Source organism: Manis pentadactyla, chromosome 12, assembly GCF_030020395.1.
Source record: "Manis pentadactyla isolate mManPen7 chromosome 12, mManPen7.hap1, whole genome shotgun sequence".
Taxonomy (NCBI): domain Eukaryota; kingdom Metazoa; phylum Chordata; class Mammalia; order Pholidota; family Manidae; genus Manis; species Manis pentadactyla.
The window spans coordinates 14,993,199-15,014,052 of record NC_080030.1 but is presented as its reverse complement, the minus strand read 5'-3'; the positions used below and the strand labels follow the sequence as shown (position 1 = coordinate 15,014,052).

Below are 20,854 nucleotides of genomic sequence, written 5' to 3'. Positions count from 1 at the left end.
TGATCATGTCTTATCTCAAGCTTTTGGGGGTAAATAACATCTGTGGAAATAGTGGTTCCTAGGAATTTGCTAATACTAGACTTTTGGACTTTCTCACTGGCTATATTCAGTCCCCAAGTTTCTAGGGATTTAGTGAGCTTTACATAGGCCTCTTCTACCTCTGCTGATTGTGGGGAGCAGAGAAGGATATCATCCATATAGTGAATAATTTTTAGTTTGGGGTAGTTCTCGCGGATTGGTGCTAGCGCTTGCTGAACATACAGTTGACATATGGTGGGGCTATTTGCCATCCTTTGAGGGAGGACTTTCTACTGAAATCTGGCGTCGGGTTGTTCATGGTTAATAGCTGGCAGGGTAAAAGCAAACCTTTCCCTATCTTTGGTATTTAGGAGTATAGAGAAAAAACAATCTTTGATGTCTATTATGATTACTTTCCATTCTCTGGGTAGAGCAGAGAGGAGTGGCAGTCCTCGCTGGACAGGTCCAAACAGCCTCATTTGAGCATTTACTGCTCTCAAATCATGAAGCAATCTCTATGATCCTGACTTTTTTCTGATTATAAATATGGGCGTATTCCATGGAGATACAGAGGGTTCTAAATGTCTTAATTGGAGCTGTTCTTGTACTAAGTGGTGAGCTGCTTCTAATTTCTCAGAGGATAGGGGCCACTGAGGAACCTATATGGCCTCCTCTGTAAGCTAGGGTATGGGCATGGCGTCTTCAATGGCCCCTACGAAAAACCCAAGCCACGATGGTCATTTTTTACTTTGGGTAGGATAGGCTCCGTGCGTCCCTGTTGATGTTTCTCTAGCCCTCTGCCAGGGATGTATCCCATATCTATCATCATGCCTTGGGCAGGGGTGGAGTACTCATTGAGTTTAAGGCCTAAGCCTTGCATAACATCTCTCCCCCACAAATTGACTGGCAGTGGGAGCACATAAGGGGTAACTGTACCTTCTTGCCATCTCAATGGTTTGGCACTAATGGTAGGACTAAACTCATATCCTAAACCTTGTAAAGAGTGTGAGGACTGTGTTACAGGCCATTTGGAGGGCCACCAGGTTGCAGAGATAATACTTTTATCTGCTCTAGTGTCTAGGATTCCTTCAAAACTCTTTTCTTCTATTTTGAGGGTCAATTTTGGTCTGTCTGCTAAGTCTAATGCTATGAAAGCGGAATTGTAGTTGGAGGAGCCGAAACCCTTTTCTCCTCTCTCCGCTGCGATGGAAGGGTAATTGGCGTGGAGACTAGGTAACACTAAAAGCTGGGCTATGCGGTCTCCTGGGGATATGGGGTAGATACCTCTGGGGGCTGAACACATAATTTTCACTTGTCCCTCATAGTCTTGGTCAATAACTCCGGGGTGGACTACAAGGCCTTTTAAGGCAGCAGAAGAGCGCCCCAAGAGTAATCCAACTGTGTTTGGTGGTAAAGGGCCTTTGAAGTCTGAGGGAATAGGTTGAACTCTCATCTGCGGAGTTAACACTATTCTGGTGGTGGCACGGATGTCCAATCCCGCGGAACCTGGAGTGGCTCTCCTTGGGGGGCTTTGTTGCTCCTGAATGACACTTGTGTGCTAGTTGCCCCATATATTTGCGGGCCCTGACAGCGGGGGCCCCTCTGGGTGTTTTTTGGCAGCTCTAAGGGTTTCCCTTCTATGTCTTTAACAGATCGGCATTCATTGGCCCAATGTCTGCCTTTTTTGCACTTAGGGCATAATCCAGGGGTCTTTTGGGTCATGTGCTCTAAAGTTGGGCTTCTACATTCTCTCTTTATATGTCCTAATTTACCACATTGAAAACATTTAATATTTTTATTGGTAATTCTGGCTTGTTTGTGGCTTTGTAATATAGCCGCGGCTAGGCCCGCATTGGTGAGTGGTCCCCCTATTTCTCTGCAGGCTTTTAGCCAAGCATGCATCCCCTTCTGTTTCCAGGGTGTTATCGCTTGCCTGCATTCTTTGGTACACTGCTCGAATACTAATTGCTCCACCAGGGGCATAGCTTGCTCTTGGTCCCCAAATACTCTACCCGCGGCCTCCATCATGCGAGCGACAAAATCTGAAAATGGCTCGCTCGGCCCTTGGATAATCTTTGTCAAATTGCCTGACACTTCCCCTTTGTTAGTGAGGGCTTTCCATGCCTTAGCAGCGCACGCGTTTATTTGTGCGTACACCTGTGCGGGGAAGGCGGTCTGGTTGGCCACCCACTGTCCCTGGCCTGTCAACATATCATACGACCACGCGGGTTGCCCTTCGGCAGCGTTTGCACGTGCCTGGGTCATGCTGATATCATGCCACAACGCTTCCCACTCTATATATTGTCCCATGCTAGTAAGGCATGCTTTAGTCACATACTGCCAATCTGTAGGTGTCATAGCTGTCTCTGTCAACCTTTCAATCTGTGCTAAGGTGTAGTTAGCACTGACTCCGTAAGCCCGAACGGATTCTGCTAAATCTTTAACTTGTTTATGGCTTAGGGGCTGGTGGGAGCGTACCCCGTTGTCCTCAAACACAGGGAACATTTGCTTAATTGCTTGTATGGTATCTGGGTGACAGAAAGTATGTGTACCGCTCACATAAGGTGGCGGAGCAGTGGGCGACGGAGAGCACCCTGCTTTCATTTTCTCTTTGGTCTGCCTTTCAGCCTTGCTAGTTCTCTCACTTCCGCAGTTCACGGTCCTGGTCTCTCCCCCCTCTTCCGAGGATATGAGCTCCTCCTCTGGCTCCCTGTCAGAGAGTTGAAGCTCTCTCAACTCTTCCCATGGGTACTTGCTACTTTCTCCGAGGCGGTCGTCACCTGCTCCTCGGGGCTCTTTCACTTTTGCCCTGGGCGGACTTTCCCCCTCACTCTGGGGTTTTTTAACTTTCATTTTAGCGGTCCTCTTTCGGCCGCGAGCTGGCTCTGTCTCCCGTTCCGTTTCTGACATGCTTTCTTGGATCTCTGTTAAAGCTCTCTGTCCTGCCTTTATCCTTTTCACATTTTTCATCTTGTAGGCAAGCTCTAATCAGCTTCCATAGTGGTCTAGTGCCTCCTCTCAAGTGTCCCTCTTCTTCTTCTCTATCAAGATCTTTCCCTAACTTGTCCCAACTTGGGATGGAGAGGGACCCTGAACAGATAAACCAGGGAGCGACGTGGTCTACCTCCTTCACAAAAGATCCTAAGACTTTGCTGGAGACCTTCAAATTTCACTCTTTGAGTGCTGTCTGCAGCGCTGTGACTAATGACGGCGCGTTTCCCATAGTGTCTCTTTATCTACCGAGAACCATCAGCCTCTACCCTTAAAAGCGCGTCTCTCGGAACTTACCACTCCGGGTTTTCTTCAATCCTGCAGTTCTGAATCCTCTCCAGATGTCTGAAGGGTCCTCCCTGTGCCGGTGATGTTCTGGGTCCCGGGTTTCGGCACCACTTGTAGCGCGCCCTGTCCTCTCCGGCAAGAACAGCACACAACAACAGCAGGATTCTTCTGCAGAAAGCTTTAATCTTCAGCTCTTTGTGAAACAAATGTGTCGGGCAGGACTCAGACTAAACGAAGGGGCCAGCTTATATAGCTCTCATGCTCTGTGCTGATTGGTGCTGCTATACGTGCTTCATTAGCATGGCAATTTTTAGTAGATCTGATTGGTTCTTATGCTAAGGAGTGATTAGCATGTGGTTTTGTGACGTAGGGTATTTTGCAACTGGGAAGTATGGGATTTTCCAGTTGCCCCACGTTGAGCGCCAACCTCTGGGTGCGGCTGCCAACAACTCCTCATTTCCTTCTTACTCCACCAGTGCTCACTGGGACACAGTGACCCTCGCCAAAGGTTATCACGGCAGCTTTCTGCTCTCTGTTCCACGGGAACCGTTTGGGTGTCACATCGGCTGGGACCAGGGAATTATAGGAGAGAGGCACCTGGGACATGTTATCGTCGCAAGGGTAGAATTCTCCAAGCTCCTCATTAAGAATTGTATTGCCTTTTCTTTCCAAAAAATTCAGCTTCTTTGGCTCAGCATGCATAATGGAAAAGTTTCAGCCAATGTTGTGCCTGCATCAGTAATCATAGATGAAGAAAAAGGTGTTTTCTCCAAGGAGAAGTTCTTTCTTTGGTTTGAATTAAGATGACAAGGCATCTCCTAAGGATTTTTTACTTTCTGCAAGAACCAAAACCTGGGACCAACTTTCTGTGATGTTCTTCCCTTGAAGGACCTCTTGGGAATTTCAATGATCAGTCGGTGTCCACAGTGTCATGGATCCCTTTCTGAAGTGGTGAATCGTCTTGCTTCTGTTGAAATGACTAATCAAATGAGACTGAAAAATAGCCCTTCACGTCTGCTGGTGACACGGAGGCATTGTTTGTGTTGGGGAGGGTTCTGTGCATCACCTCTAAATGGACAGGCAGGGGCGGGACAAGCCAGGGAGAGTAAGCAGAACAGTGTTGAGGAAGCGTCAGTGACAAATATAAATAACAAATGAAATTTGAAGGGATAGAGGAGGGCAGAGGTAAGACACAGTCTAAAGGGGGCATATAGAATATGGTTACTTAAAAAATGCTTTTAATGGAAAATATGGAACATGTTTAATTCCAAAGAGGATGATCATATTTAGTGAAGGCATTGAATGCACAGTTCATTCCAGCCAAGTAATTCACAGGTTGCAGTATACGCTGTAAATCAGTGACCATCCCAATGTGTTGTATTTCCAGTTTATAGAGCCCATGGGTCCTGAAATCCAGGGTTGGAAGCAGAAGTGGCCCTCTAATGTCACCCCCACTGAGCCACTGGGAAGTTTGTGCTTCAGGTTCTACCATTCTGGCCTCTGCATGTTTAGAGGTCTGGATTTTAAAGGGTAACACGTCCAGAGACACGGCAAAAGTCCCACTGACCTTCAGGCTATGCTACTGCCTGCCACTTCAGGTCCCCCCTGCCAAGAAGAGAAGTCACCGCCTGGCAGGGTAATTGGCCATGGTCATCGTGTCATTGTGTGACCGTGCAATAGCCGTGCCCTGGTAGATACAGGGGGCTGTCACTCAGGCTCCCACAGCATGAAGTCTGAGTGGTCTGTCCTTGAGTGGGGCAGCTTCCTTTAGCAGAGAGCAATTCTTCTAGGAGTATGAAGGCTGAGGGCTGTCACCTGGTGGCACTCCCTGCACCTGGAATAATAATCCCTTAATTCTGGTGGGAGAAGTGTGCAACCCCTCAAGGGACTCACTACAGTCCACCCCACCAGCCACTTGGATCAAGACCTGTAACAGCACATGCAGTGTCCCATGAGCGTTCATCAGTGATGCGTGAGCTTAAGGAGCTGGGATGGACTTTTCTTGAGAACTGAGTGCCACACTCACTATTCAAGGATTAAGAGTAAGGCTCGGCCCTGCTCCGTCTGTCCCTCTGACCTCCTGTGTAAACCCAATTCTCTCTCCCACTCCTGCCAGTAGGACTGAATGTCAGAGCAACGTGAGCCATTACCTAGTTGAAATCATTAGTGGAATATTTCACAGGTACATCACACTGAACCGTTCCAAGAACAAACTCCGTGTTTTCCCCTTGCTTCTCTACTTCCCTTCCTACTTTCCAAAATCCTCTTGCCCATCTTATGCTCCAGCCATGTCTGCTGTAATTATTTCAGTGGAAGCTGTGACCAGCTTTGCATAGCTGCAGCTGGACAGCCACTTGCCACAGGCCCAAGCCGTATACCTGCTGTTTCCCACTCTTAAGCTTCCCTAATCATACCACAAGGGATGCCTGAGAGAATCTGTTCTGTACTGATAAACATGTGGATGTTAACCCCTTGAGGACCACCCCTGCCCACTGGTAGACATAACCTGATGTCTTGCACCCACTGAGTGGTAAGTTCTGGGGCACATGTCATAACGCTCCTCAGAAGGGTTTGGTGGAACTGAGCACCAAGCATCCATTGGGGCATCAAAGTGACAATGATCCCTTTCATTGGCTTCCCTTCCTTCCCTGTTTCACTCCCATTGCTCTGTACTCTCGTTCCTTGGGGTCAAATTCTCTCCAGAAAACTGTTTCACACAAGCCTTTGTGATGAGGGCCCATTTCTTTTTTATTAAGGTATCACTGACATACAATCTTATGAAGGTTTCACATGAGCAACACTGCAGTTACTACAGTCACCCATATTATCGATTCCCCCACCGCACCCCATTTCGGTCGCTGTCCATCAGGGTAGTAAGATGCTATAGAATCACTACTTGTCTTCTCTGTGCTATGCTTCCTTCCCCATGGCGCCACCTACATTATGTATGCTAATCGCAATGCCCATTAATCCTGTTCTCCTCCCTCCCCACCCAACCTCCAAACCCCTTTCCCGTTGGTAACCGCCAGCCCCTTCTTGCAGTCTGAGTCCGCTGCTGTTTCGTTCCTTCAGTTTTGCTTTATTATAACCCACGAATGAGCGAAATCATTTGGTACTTGTCTTTCTCCAAGTGGCTCATTTCACTGAGCATAATATCCTCTAGCTCTATGACGGCCTGTTTTTAAGGACATACATATGATGGAAGAACAGCAGTAAAATAATGCTTTGCTTTATGAGATATTAATCCAAATTTTAATGTTAATGAAATAATACTACACTACTTGCAGTTATACTAATATGCCTTTTTGTTTTACACCTGATGTCCTTCTGTATGCTGTTTCTGTTTGAAGTGTTGACTCACTAAGTCCAGTGATAGGATTTAGCAGTCAGGTACATACACATATTCAAGCTAAATGTTCTATGTACAAAGTTATTCATTGCAGCATTATTTGTTATCTAAAAAGAAAAGAGGGAACAACATACCTGTCAGTCATCTACATAAATGGGGGTACACTCGTACAATGTAATGCTGTGCAGCAGTGAAAAGCAAGATGCCTGGTTAATACATACAAACACACAAAAAAATCCTACTACAGCTAAGTAAATTCAACAAGATTGCAGGGAAGGTCAAAATTTTAAAGCAGGTAATATCAGAAAATGTAACAACTCCCAGTTTCCTCCAATGGACTGTTTATAACAACCCTTCCCAAGTGCCCCTTTTAAGAGAGCGGTCCTCTTTGTCCTTGGACTTAGTCTCTATTTTGCCAGAATTTGCACGTCTTCATTATTAATTCTATACTACTTGCAATGAACCCATTTTTCCTGGTAAAGTAACCTAAGTTTTACGGTTAACTGAGTTTACCATGGTACCCAACATAAACAAAAAGAAGAAAAAGGGGACTACGGAATAGACTGAAGGCAGGAGATAAGCCAGCGACCGGACTGGCGATTTTACCAACAGGGAAGAAGTCCGTACGGCACGGGGAGAAGTGAGGAGTGCTCAAGGTGAGGCCCCGCCCCGAGGCACGCCCTTCCGACGGCTACACTCAGCGCGTGGCCCCTCCCACCCGCAGCCACGTCCCCGGCTGTAGGTCCCGTCTACGGCCCGGTGCTGGCCAAAGCCTAGTCGCCACGTCAGTTCCTCTCCCCAGACACCAGCGCTGAGCGCCCCCGGTGCCCCTGAGCCCCCGCGGGAGACAACGGCTAGTTCCCCCTGACGAGCCCGGATGTGTCCACGGCCCAAGCCCTGGCCACGCCCCTCACGGCCGCCTAGCAAAGCGGAAGTGACGTTCCAGCGCGCGACGCTGTTTTCCTCCGGTGACCAGGCGTACAATAGACGTCTTGCATCCGTGGCGGGAGGGCCTGGGATGCACGGAGGGCGGCGGACGGTGTGTAAGGCTCGGTCCCCGCGGGACCCCTCATAAAGGCTCGACGCTGCCATGCGCTTTCCCCGTCCGGCATACCCGCGCGGAGCGGGGTGGGATGTGCGGCGGGGGCGCTTCCGCGGACTTTCACAGCCGCGGGGCTTCCACGCCCGGAAGTCGCCGAACAGCCGTGGGGACTCAGCTCGCGAGGGGGAAGGCCCCGTGGGCGAGGCCCGTTTCTCCTCTCCAGCCTCAATCCCTTTCACGAATGGAGTTAATAAACTATCTCAGACGTGTTTTCAAAATTACATAAAATTACACACATAGGACAAGAAACACCTTGATAGGACAAACTCTTCGGTGATGACTATTGTATAATTTTTTTCCCAGGGAAAAACAACCAAATTGAGGTGACTAATATAAACATTGGAGAGGGTAATTTGGGGGAAAACCATGTCAACACTTGATGCAGGTGCCTCACGTTTTATGTTGGGGTCTCCAAAATGTCTGTAAAAAGCTGAGCAAGGATAGAACTTCACAGGTGACAAACAGGGAAGAACAGGACCGTTCACAGAGGGATCTGTTGAAGACAATACAAAAACACATAAAAGCAAGCATAGGTTCCCTGGAAATGGAAGAGGTAACGTGTCCCTTAGGGAGGAGAAGAACCTGGATATCTAAAGCTGTACATTTGCCTCTGGGGCCCAAAGGGTCTGCTGAGTTCTGAGGCCAGTGACCCAACACTGACAAGAGGCTGCCTGGCCGAGGAGCCCTCCCGGGGCCCCCTTCTTGTCCTTGTTCCTCAGGCTGTAGATGAAGGGGCTAAGCACTGGAGTGACCACAGTGAACAGCCCACCTCAGCTAGTCAGCACCTGGATTCCACCTGTATGTACACGGACATCCTTCACCCTCTGTTCGTCCTTCAAATGCCAGTCACTCGGTCAAAAGGGAGCCTGTTTTCACTTTAAAGGCATTTATCCTTTCCAAATTTAGCAGAAATTTTTATCTTCTACACACTGGTTGTAATTGTGTTTGAAGCTATGGACATAACTTGACTTCTATGATACGATGCTTCTAAAATAATTGAAGGCATCCAATGTCTGTTCTTTGATAATCTCCATGCTTCATTTATACAGCTCTACGATAGTGATTAAGAAGTGAATTCTAAAACAACCTTGAATCCTTGTGTTTGCTACTGTTAGCTCTCTCTCACATGCCCTTTTTTTTCTGAACAGGTGGTGATTGCTCTCACCTACTAAGTTATCACCTACTAAGATTCAAATGCCTTTGTATGCATTAGGATATCAATAAATGATAGCTATTATTATAATTAATATCGCTAATTTATTCCATTTATGAAAACTGTTCCTGATATACAGCTCCCCCAAATTAGAAAATGGGACCTTGAGTCAAACATCCTGGGTAGAATTTTGTTCTGCCAACTTACTTTCTGTGTGACCTTGACCAAGTTATTGAATTCCTCTTAGCTGCAGAAACATGACATCTAGAATGGGAAAAGTAAATATTCCCCACATGAAAGACTGCATTGAATGAGGTGACGCATGTAACTTTTCTAGTGTAGCTCCTGTGACATACAGTGGACACCTGGGAAACATGAGCTTCTGTTCTTAACATCACAATAACCTGAATTATGTGGCTATTACTTATCAATATTTCCTTGAAGCTGGGGCAACCGTCAATGGGGGGATTCTGATCATTATAAACACAGCAGTCTGTTACCTCTTTTGACTCCCATGCAGCACTTCTGGTCAGTGAAGGTCCCTTCAGATCCCTCCCAGGAACACCTGCCAGGTGGATCCTTCCGAGAAAAGGACAGATCTTGTGAACTACATAGACAGTAGGAAGGTTAAAAACGCAACCATTAAAGTAAACTACAAAGCGTGTGTGGGGATGTGTTTCTGTGTACCTGCTCTCATGTGGGGATGTTTGTATTAAAATTCAGGGATGATAATTATTTTAACTCCCCAACTCCGGCCACCGCGTCAGGCACCAGAGGCAGGAGGGCACCTGCAGGCCTGCAGGGAGGAGTTCCCCAGCCAGTCTGACCTGGGGGAGGGGGCGCTGTGGACGCAAACCCCGGGCTCTGTTCCCGCAGAGGAGGAGCCCACACTGGCCTCTGGGCCAGTCTCCGCGACTGCGAAAAGGCGCTCCCGCCCCCCACACCTGAGGTCAGTATTCGATGGATGGCAGATGGGGAGAAATGGGAGAGGAAAACATGAAAAGCAGGTGAGACCTGCTGCATCCCGGCCCTAGGAGGTTGTACTACCAGTCCCGCCCAGTCATTCCCGAGAAAGCCTCCCTAAACTGGGAGAAGAGGGGAAAACACGTTACTGTGTGTGCGTGGGTGGGTGTGGGTGTGTCCTGTGTGGGTGTGTGCGTGTGCGTGTGTGTGTGTGTGTGTGTGCGCACGCGCCTACACAGACACTACATCGGCTGAAACTTCCCCATTCAAACAAGCTTGAACCTCAGTGGAGCTGAATTGTCTGCAGAGCGCAAAGGCAGTGCGACGATTTGCTTAATGAGGGGCTCTGAGAATTTATCCGCGGAGACACTAATGACTTGTCCCCGCTGTCCCAGACATATAACTCTCTGGTGCCAACCGAGGTGCCAAGGCACAACAGCTTCCCCAGGACAGCCGGCAGGCGCAGAGAACTCCGGGGCTGACCTTCAGCGGGGGACCGGTGAGGGCAGGTGGAGTGAGACGGAGAAGGGGAGAGAACGTGCGTTCGGAGCTTTCCTTCCGAAAAACTGCGACTGGGACAGCCCCATGTTCATTTGGTCCACAAAGGTGAAGTCCCTGTTCTCTGAAGGTACTTTTGTTTTTAAAAAAATTCTTCTCCAGCCCTTGTTCTTTTCCTTCTTTCTCCTATGGAATCTAGATCCTCTCTTACTAGAGAGATTTTTCTGGAGAGTCTCCACCTCTTCCCACTCTTTCCCACCTTTTCAGGCTGGTCTTAGGTCACCTGTGGCCAATATTTTACTGACTACTCACTGGAGATCTATGATGCACCAGGTATTGTCTCTTTTATTCCTAATGCGATTTGAGTTTTCTATTAAATTATTCTATTTTTGCTGTTCTTGCTGCAGATTCGACTTACTGATTGACACCTAACAGTTCTGTATAGTTGCTGTTTCACATTAATGTCCACAATATTATCTACAAATACTGTATGTCTGACGTTTGCTACTCAAGCTGATTTCCTTTCCTCATTTTACCAATCTCTTTAAATACTCAAGGACATATGGCAGGATTGAACTTGGGTAAACCACTTTGGGCTGTTCATGAGCTTGACACAAATATTTAGTGTGTTAACATAGAATATCCTGTTGTCTACTGTTTTAAGACAACCATTCTTTGCTGGGTTTGGAGATTGTCTTTATTTCCTCATTCAGTGAGAGGCTCTGTCCTGGCCACTAAGCAAGTAACAGATGTTACATTTTCTCAGAAGCATTTTCTATTTTGATTATAGTTATGATTTCTTTCAGTGACTTGTTTTGTAATGAATTAAGTGAGCAAACGTTCTAAAATTGAACATGCTGCCCATGCCTATAATACTGGTCATTTTGTTCATTATGATTCTTTTAAAATAGTTATAGATGCATCTTATTTAACTTGACTATTCTACTTCGTGTCTTCATTCAGATAGATAATGAGCTTGAAGATTGCTTTTCTGTGTTAAAGTTCATTGACGCTTTTGGTTTCAGTCTTTATTGTACATCTAATGTGCACACGCTGCACACAGTACATGCCAGGCAGCACATAAGTCCCTAGAAAAAGAATGGTGAGCAAAAACAGACTCAACCTCTGACCCACAAGTAAGAACTGAATCGCCCACAGGAGAGGCACATCAAGGGACAGCCCGGGAGGCACAACCAGGGAGGCTCACGCAGGGTCCCTGCCGGCTCACACTCTGCTCGCATCGTACCAGCCCCTCGGGTCCCTTCCATCACCGAGCTCACCGACCCACAGGGCAGCTGCAAGTTCTGGGCCACGAATGCTTGCCCTTTATTTCCCCTGACGAACAATTTCCCATCCTAACCCTCACAGCACAAGTATTCTTCTCTATTTTACTGAAGTAGTCTAAATACTTCTTTTCTACCCACCTCTTCAGACTGAATTAGTCCTCAATGATATTGTCCTCTTTAATTCATTGCATTCTGTGGACATTAGTTAACACTGGCCATTTCCCATAATGGACAGTGTAGATATTTTCTTCTTAAACTTGCCTTTTAATTTTTCAAGGACGGTTTGTTTCAACAGAAGCTTTGAATATTTTAATCAAATTGATAAGTCATTTTTAAAAATAATTAACTCCCCTGAATTGTAATACTAACATCCCCACATGACAGTAGGTACACATAAACACAATTCCACACATGCTTTGTATTTTACTTTAATGGTTGTGTGCTTTTATTTCCTCCTCTTATCTACATAGTCCATAGGCTTTCCCTCTTCTTGGAAGAACCCACCTGGCAGGTGGTACTGGGAGGGAGCTGTAGGGAACTTCACTCACTAGAAGTCCTGCATGGTAGTCAAAAGAGGTAATGCACCTGCTGTGTTTGTAATGATCAGACTCTCCCCTTTGATGACTATCCCAGCTTCAAGGAAATATTGATAAATAGTAGCCATGTAATTCAGGTTTATTGTGACATAGCTCACACTTATGAAATATACACTAAATGTCACAGGAACCACACTAGAGAAATGTCATGCATCACCTCATTCAATTCAGTCTTACAATGTAGGGAATACTTACCCCTCCCGTGGTAGAGGTGACGTTTCTTCACCTAAGTGGGAATAAATAACTTGATCGATGTCACACAGAAGGTACATTGCTGGTTGAAAATTCTATCCAAGAAGTCTGACTCAAGATGCCATTTTGAAAATGACAGCTCTGAACTGTACTTTGGAAGAGCTGTATATCAATAACAATTTTCATAAATGGAATAAATTAACAATAACATAACTATAGTTATTTGTTATTATTTTTGAGTCCTCACAAAGTAGGTGATAACAGACACTGTTTATGAATAAAAAATTAAGGCACTTGAGAGCTAGCTGTCATGTCACATCTGCAGGAAGCATCCAGTCATGGATAAAGGTTGTTTGGGAATGCACTTTTTAGGAAGCATAATAGAGCTGTTTAAATGAAGGAAGTATGGAGATTATCAAAGGACAGACATTAAATGTCTCCAGTTATTTTGGAACGGACATGCCATAGACAAAATTGGCTTCATCGATACCTTCAAATACAATTACAACCAGTGAGATAAAATGCAATCTTTGCTATGTTTTGAAAAGGATAAATAATTACCTTAAAAATGAAACCAGGCTACAATTTGACTGAGTGAATCACTGGCACTTGGACCAATAGAGGGTGGAGGATGTCCATGTGCAGGTGGTCACCTAGGCTGAAGGTTCCCGAGGTGCCCACGGGCTGTTCACTGAACTTTGTCTTTCCCTCCTTTCCGAGCAGACACCCCACCCGCATGGCAGCAGGAAACAGCACAGAAGTACCCCAATTCCTCCTCCTGGGCCTCTCAGAGGATCCGGCACTGCAGCCTGTCCTCTTTGGCCTCTTCCTGTCTATATACCTGGTCACCATCCTGGGGAACCTGCTCATCATCCTGGCCATCGGCTCCGACCCCCACCTACACACCCCCATGTACTTCTTCCTGTCCCACCTGTCCTGTGTGGACATCTGCTTCACCTCCACCACTTTCCACAAGATGCTGGTGAACATCCAGACACAGAAAAAAGACATCTCCTACATAGGCTGCCTCACGCAGGAGTATTTCTTTATGGTTTTTGCGGGGCTAGATGACTTCCTCCTGACCGTGATGGCCTATGACCGGTACATGGCCATGTGCCGCCCCCTACACTACACGGACATCATGAAACCCCGGCTCTGTGGGCTCCTGGTCCTTGCGTGTTGGTTCACCGTTTCCTGGGTCTCCCTGCTTCATACTCTACTGATGCTGCGGCTGACCTTCTGTGCAGGCACTGAGATCCCGCACTTCTTCTGTGAGCTGGGGCAGGTTCTCACGGCGGCCTGCTCTGACGCCCTCATCAATGACATCGCCTTGTATGTGGCCACGGCTCTGCTGGGTGTGTTTCCTCTCACCGGAGTCCTGTTCTCTTACTCTCAGATCGTCTCCACCATAGCGAGGATGGCCTCCACTGAGGGCAGGTGTAAAGCATTTTCCACCTGTGGGTCTCACCTGTCTGTGGTCTCCTTGTTCTATGGGACAGGCCTGGGCATCTACCTCAGCGCTGCTGTGACCCATTCCCCAGAGGAGCTCGACTGCCTCAGTGATGTACACGGTGGTCACCCCCATGCTGAACCCCTTCATCTACAGCCTGCGGAGCAGGGATGTGAAGGGGGCTCTGGGAAGGCTCCTCAGCTAAACAGCCTCTTGTCAGGATGGGTCATTGGCCTCAGAACTGAGCAGACACTTTGGGCCCCAGAGGCACAACCACAAATTTCAATATCCTGAATCTTTACCTTCCTAAATGATGCTCCTCACTACTTCCATTTCTTATATTACCTTCTTCTTAACAACTCCATAATTGTTTACTCTTCGCGCTCCTTACAGCCCCTAAAGCTCTAGCCCTGGTCAGCTTTCTGACCGCCATTCCTGAGACTTCCAGCGTTAGGGGTGAAGCACTTCTCTCAAGTGCTGACACGGTTTCCCCATAAGTTATCCTCACATGTTCATATTCTTCACCTTAGTTTGGTTGTGTGTTGGTTTTTTCCTGGAAGAAATTGAATGAAAATCACACAATCAGCATAACTAAGGTGCATATCAAGGATGCTCATGTTTACAATGTTTAACTTCATGTATTCCTGACCATATTTTTTGCGATGCTTTCTCTCATTTACCTCATTCTTCAGAGAAAGAGATTGAATTTGTATAGACTTTAACCCCAAAACCTGATATCCTCATAACTTTTCTCTCATAGTTTTCATGAAAACAGTGATTTTATTTTCAACTTGAAGGGTTGGATCTAGATTTGAAAGCATTTGTTCAGGTGAGTCAGAGGAACATATTGCAGAGGATAATGCTGAGATACCACTTCCCCTTTGCCTTCTTTCTCTCCTCCTTCCATTCTTCCCTCTCTCCTTTCCTGGTTTTTGGACATTTATTTCCCATCATTGAAGACTTACCATGTTCCCCTAAGTCCTAAAATGTATATATGAACACAATAGAGTGAGACTTGTTCTCTCACATGGTTTGTGTTTGGAGGAGGGTGCTCTCTGGAGATGCCACCAGGAATGGTAGGTACACACTTATGGAATGTATTCAGAATCTAGCTCATTTTTTGAAAAGATTATTGATAGGATTGAGTCTGCAGTGAAGGGTGGAGAAGGAGATGTCAGCATTTCTGCCACATTCCACGGGATCCTATTTCTGTCTCCATTGCATACCAGGCTGATTGACAGTAGTCAGCACCAGATGGGACCTACTTTTCCCCCCAACCCCAGTTTTTATGTGGCTTGATGGCTTGTTTTCTTTTCATTACCAAATAATATCCCAGTTTGCAGACATAGCAGTTCGTTTGCCAATTCAACTTTGAAGGACATTTGGATTGCTTCTAGTTTTTGAGAGCTTTAAATAAATCTACTACAAATATTTCTGTAAAGGTTACCTGTGGACATAGTTTTTGAGTCATTTGGATCACTGCTGCACGACCAGATGGTACGGCGATGTTGGGCCTTATAGTGAGATGCCAAAGCCTTATAGAAGTGTCTGTCCCATTTTGCATTCCCACCAGCAATGAGATTCCTGTTGCTCCACATCCTTACCAGCATTTGATAGTCAGATTTTTACATTTTAACCATTCTAATAGAAGTGCATGTCTCTGTTTTTTTAATTTGTACCTCCCTGATGGAAATGTTGAGCATCTTTTCATATGCTTATTTACCATCTGACTATCATCTTTGGTGGGGTGTCTATCCATATTTATCCCATTTTTAAATTGGATTGTTCGTTTTCTGAGTTATTAGTAACCCTTGGATGTAAGATTTTGTCAACGCATTTTTTTCTTTTTCTGCATCTGTTGATATGATCATAAGATTTTTCTTCTTTAGCCTGTTGGTCTGATGGATTATGTCAATTAATTTTTGAATGTTGAACCAGCCTTGCATGTCTGGAGTGAATAAATTAAACAAATACTTTTTTTTCAACTAAGCTTATTTATTCCGTGCTGACACCTCTGGTCTCACTGGTCCAGTCAGGAGCTGGACTGGGCAGGGCACACAGTGACACAGTGAGTGCACCATTTTCACTGGTATATGGTTCTTTTTATACATGGATTTGATTTGCTAAACTTTTTCTTGAGGGATTTTTACATCTACTTTCATGAGAGATATCGGTCTGTAGTTTTTGTCTTTTTGTCTGGTTTTGATACTAGGGCAATGCTGGCGTCATAATGTGAGTGAGGCAGTGTTTGCTCTGCTTCTGTTTTCAGGCAGGGATTGCAGAGAATTGGTGTTTCATCCTTACATGTTTGTTAGAATTTCCCAGTGGAACTGTCCTGCCCTGGTGCTTTCTTTTTGGAATGTCATCAACTCAGTTTCTTTAATAATAATAATGACTTACTCAGATTATCTGTCTGTTCTTGTGTGGCTTTTCGCAGATCGGATCTTTTTGAGAATTGTCCATTTCATTTAAATTATGAAATTTGTATCATAGTGTGTTACTTATAATATTCACTTATTATCCTTTTAATGTCGGGGCTCAGAAGCAATGGCCGCCATTTCATTAGAGATATTAAGGATCTGTGTCTTTCCTCATTTCTTCTTGGGAGAGCTGGCTAGAGTTTTATCTATTTTATTGATTTTTACAAAGAACCAGTTTTTGTTTTTGTTGATTTTCTCTGTTCTGTTTTCATTTAATTGATTCTTGCTCTAATTTTTATTACTATTTTTTCTTCTGCTTGATTTGAGTTTATATAGCTCTTCTTTTCTAGTTTCTAGTTTCCCAAACTGGAAGCTTTAGGTAATTATTTTACTTCCCTCATATACGTTTGGTGATACAACTTTCCACTTAGCTGATCCCATAAATTCTGTGATAAGTTGTATTTTCCTTTTCACCTCCTCACAACACTTTAGAAATGTGTTCTTTTATCTGGGACCTACTTTTCTAAATGCGTGATTGGCTGGGGCTGGAAGAAGAGAGGAATGGTGAGTGACTGTTTAAAAGGGTTCAGTTTCAATTGAGAAAAATGAAATGTTTTGGAAATGGTGGTGGTGATGGCTGCACAATAATGTGAATGTACTTAATGCCAAGTGACTAGAACTGTACACCTAAACATGTTTAACATCATAGATTTTACTATGCATATATAAGTACAATAAAATGATGAAGTAGCAGAAAATGATGCAATAAAATTGAGTTATTTCCTTAAGAACTTTGTCCTTTGGGCAGGACTACGGGGAGAAAGGAGGTATAAACACAGCTCAGGGGGCAAGGTTGGAGGTGGGATGCTCATCAAAAGCTTTTCTACTTGCTTCCTTCTCCTAGAAACTTTACAGTGATTATCCCATATTGATAAGACCTCACATTCATAAAATAGGCTATTTCCTCCATTCAGTCAAACCCATCTTTAGCTCTTTTACCTTCCCTTACTTATATTGGACAACTTGCTAAACTCTACTGACTTGCATTTTTAATGTAAAGAAATTTTCTGCATATATTTTTCTTCTTCAAATCAGAACTTGCTCTAATTTTTATGATAGCACCATACAGTCCAGGTCTTCCAACACTGTTGTGAAATAGGACTGATAGCCCACATTGCTCACTTATTCAGGAATGGTTTTAAACTTTCTCAGTTTATCTTGTTTACTGTGGATTTCAGTGAGTGGCTGTAGTGGAGTCAATAAAGATCTTTTACAATCCTCATTTACTTACAGCTTTTATCAAAAATTGTTCCTGTGCATTTTCAAGTATATTTTATGCATCTATTCAAATAACTTTTGACATGTCAATATTTCATACATTGCTGTACAAAATACTAGATTCTTATGTAGTCAAAACAATGTGTTTTTTTAAAAATATCTCTGGGTTTCTAGCTTTGCCTGAAAAAGAATCTTAAAAACTTAGATTACATACAGATTTCATTATACTATTCTTAAATTTAACACATCTAAAGACACTTAAATCTTTAAGTGTCACTGATGGTATTATGGCATGTGGTGTGGAACAGTGGATCCAATATTTTTTCTTCCAAAAAAAGGCAAACATTTGTACTACTGATAAATTGTCCTTGGTCTATTCATTTGAAATTCCACCTTTATTAAACAGTAAATTCTTACACAAACCTCTCTCAATATCTATGTTCTGTCTGGTAATATATGTGCTTATGCCCACATCACACCCTTTGATTATTTTTATGTTGTTTTAATATTTAGTGGTAAAAATATAGCTAATCTTTGTGGATCTTAACATGCTAGATGTATGCTACACATTAAATTGTTAATGCTCATAATTGACATAGGCACTATCAGAAGTTTCTCTTTTGTTTGTTTCTTCGAACAGCTTTATTGCATTCAATCTGCATACCATACAATTTGCCCAGTTAAGTCTATACGATTCAATGTGGATTAGTATATAGACTTGTATAAATCATCACAATTTTATAACCTGTTCATTAACTCAAATGCAGCCTGGGGCTTTCAAACCCATTTACTTCAGATATCCAGGCAACTACAAATCTACTGTCTCTATACATTTGCATTTTCTAGACATTTCATATAAACAAAATCCAACACTCTTTTATCAATGCGTTCTTTTCACTTAAAAGTTCTCAATTTCTGTGTTGAATGTCACATATCATCTTATCTTTTGAGGAATTTTCACGTAAGCATACCACTTTTTCAGCCACAGAACAACAAAAGCTGGGATCAAATAAACTTAATTTATCTTGTGCGGCACTTATTGATGACAATATCACTAGGAATCCAAGCTGCAGAATGAGGCCATGCCACAATAGTGACCTGAAATGCTACCACGTCTCAGACTCGGGCAACTGGAGACTAATTCTGGTAGGAACCATAGGTTTATTTCAGACAATTATGATCTCATCTAAAGCCAATCTATGACCCCCCCAACACACACCAAAGGTTGAGACAGATCTGATCCCTGGCATCATTGCCAGTAATTAGAGGGTAACCAATAGGCTAAAATATACATACCCAAAGGTAGCCACATGACATACTCCACACATACAAGTCTGTAACACAAAGGTGCACAGATAATTCCTGAATACAATTTATTGTGAATTTGATTTGGATTATCATTAGTTTGATTAAGCCTCAAGAAACTGTCATCAAGTAGCTTCAGGACTGATGGCCATACCTGACATAATCCAAGCCTGACTGAGCATCAGAACTTTGTGAACTTTCACCATTGCAGATGAAATGAAGTTGTGCTGATGGGTCTGCATCTAGAGTTCACACTCAGGAACAGCCAGTAGATTATCAAGCCTAGCAGATTATCAGGAACAGCTCTATTCACACAAGTGTGTTTTTACAGCAAAGGAAGGAATGACAAATACAAAAAGCAAGTCATATAACCAGCAACACATGTTGCTTGACCCTTACAAATATACCTGTTTTACCAGTCTGTCATGTTGGGTTGATGGGTGAAAAAACATTTGTATTATTCTCTCCCTTATCATGCATGCCTTGTGGTTAAAAGGACAAGGTAATTTTACAAAATTCAGAGATGTATATCCCACACTTTGGTACACCTCATTGTAAATGAATTCAGTGAGTGCTGTACACAGTGAAGTGGTCAATGTCTTCAAAATGTATGCCCACATCAATCCAACGAGACAACACAGGCGGTTAGAGGAGGATTAAGTGTGAATCCTGTTGATCCACTTTTGGCCAGGTAGTACCTGCAAAGTGTAGCCACTAGACTGGTCTGGCCTGGCTATCTGGGAAAAGACACATTATACCTCAGGAAGTTCAGGACAGAATGACAAATATTCAAAATGTATCTACAGGGCCACCCAGAATGCTATGCCTGTCTCAGCAAATCCAGGGATTTATATTTGGTATCATTGCCCATATTTCCTAAATTCAGTTTCTCTTAACTAAGAATCACCCCATGTTTGAGGATGAAGAACAATCAAATAGAAAATAAAGACGGCTCTGCCACACTTCTTACATTCATAAAGTTTTCTTTCACAGTGAGATGAGAAGCAAACAGTAAAGGTAACTACAAGTATTGCTTTGCCACATATTGCATCATGGATTTCTGTACTATAGATCTCCACATTTATGAAACTTATTTCACTAATGAAATAGTAAAGGGCTTCCCATATTTCTGACTACTATAGCTTCTCTGTGACCTAACACTCTGGGCTGTGACACTGATGGATTTCCCACATTTCCTACATTTATAAACCATCTCTCCAGTGCAGTCCTTGCAGGTTTCAAAGTGAATAGGTATTACTTAGGGTTTTGCCACATTCCTTACATTGCCAGGACTTCTCTCCAGGGTGTTTTTTCATCACACTGAAAGGATCTTGGAGAATTAAACGTTTTGTCACACTCTTACCATTTACAGACTTTCCCTACAGGGTTATATTTTCATGTATCTAAAATGAATTGGTATAACTGAAGGAATTCACACACTGTTTACAATCTGGATTACTCTCTGTGAGTTCTTACATGTCTTGAAAGGTCTGAGCCCTGAGTGAAGGCTTTGCCACATTCCTCACATTTATATGGTTTCTCTCCAGTATGAATTCCTATATCTTTACTTATTATTGAGGAAAAGTGAAGGCTTTCCCACAGTGCTTACATTTATAGCGTTTCTCTCCAGTGTGAATTCTTGTATGTTGTGTTATGCTTGAGGAAACAGTAAAAGATTTTTCACATACTGTACATTCATATGGTTTCCCTCCACTGTGAAATAGTTTATGTTTAGTAAAGCTTGAGTGCCAGTTGAAGGCTTTCCCACATTCATTGCATTTATAGGGTTTTCCTTTAGTGTGGTTTTGCATGAGAATATTAAGCGGGAAGGAATACATTAAGCCTTTTCCACATTCCTTACATCTAAAGGATTTCGGCATTCCTTACATCCAAAGGGCCTCTCTCCAGTATGATTTATTATGTGAGTACTAAAATGAGAAGAACTGAAGGCTTTCTCGCATTCAC

At 43.9% G+C, this 20,854-nt stretch overlaps 1 pseudogene; it reads left to right on the top strand.

Moving 5' to 3' along the window:
• Positions 1 to 13,172: 13,172 nt before the first annotated feature.
• LOC130680078 (olfactory receptor 7D4-like) lies at positions 13,173 to 14,091 on the top strand (annotated as a pseudogene).
• Positions 14,092 to 20,854: the final 6,763 nt, after the last annotated feature.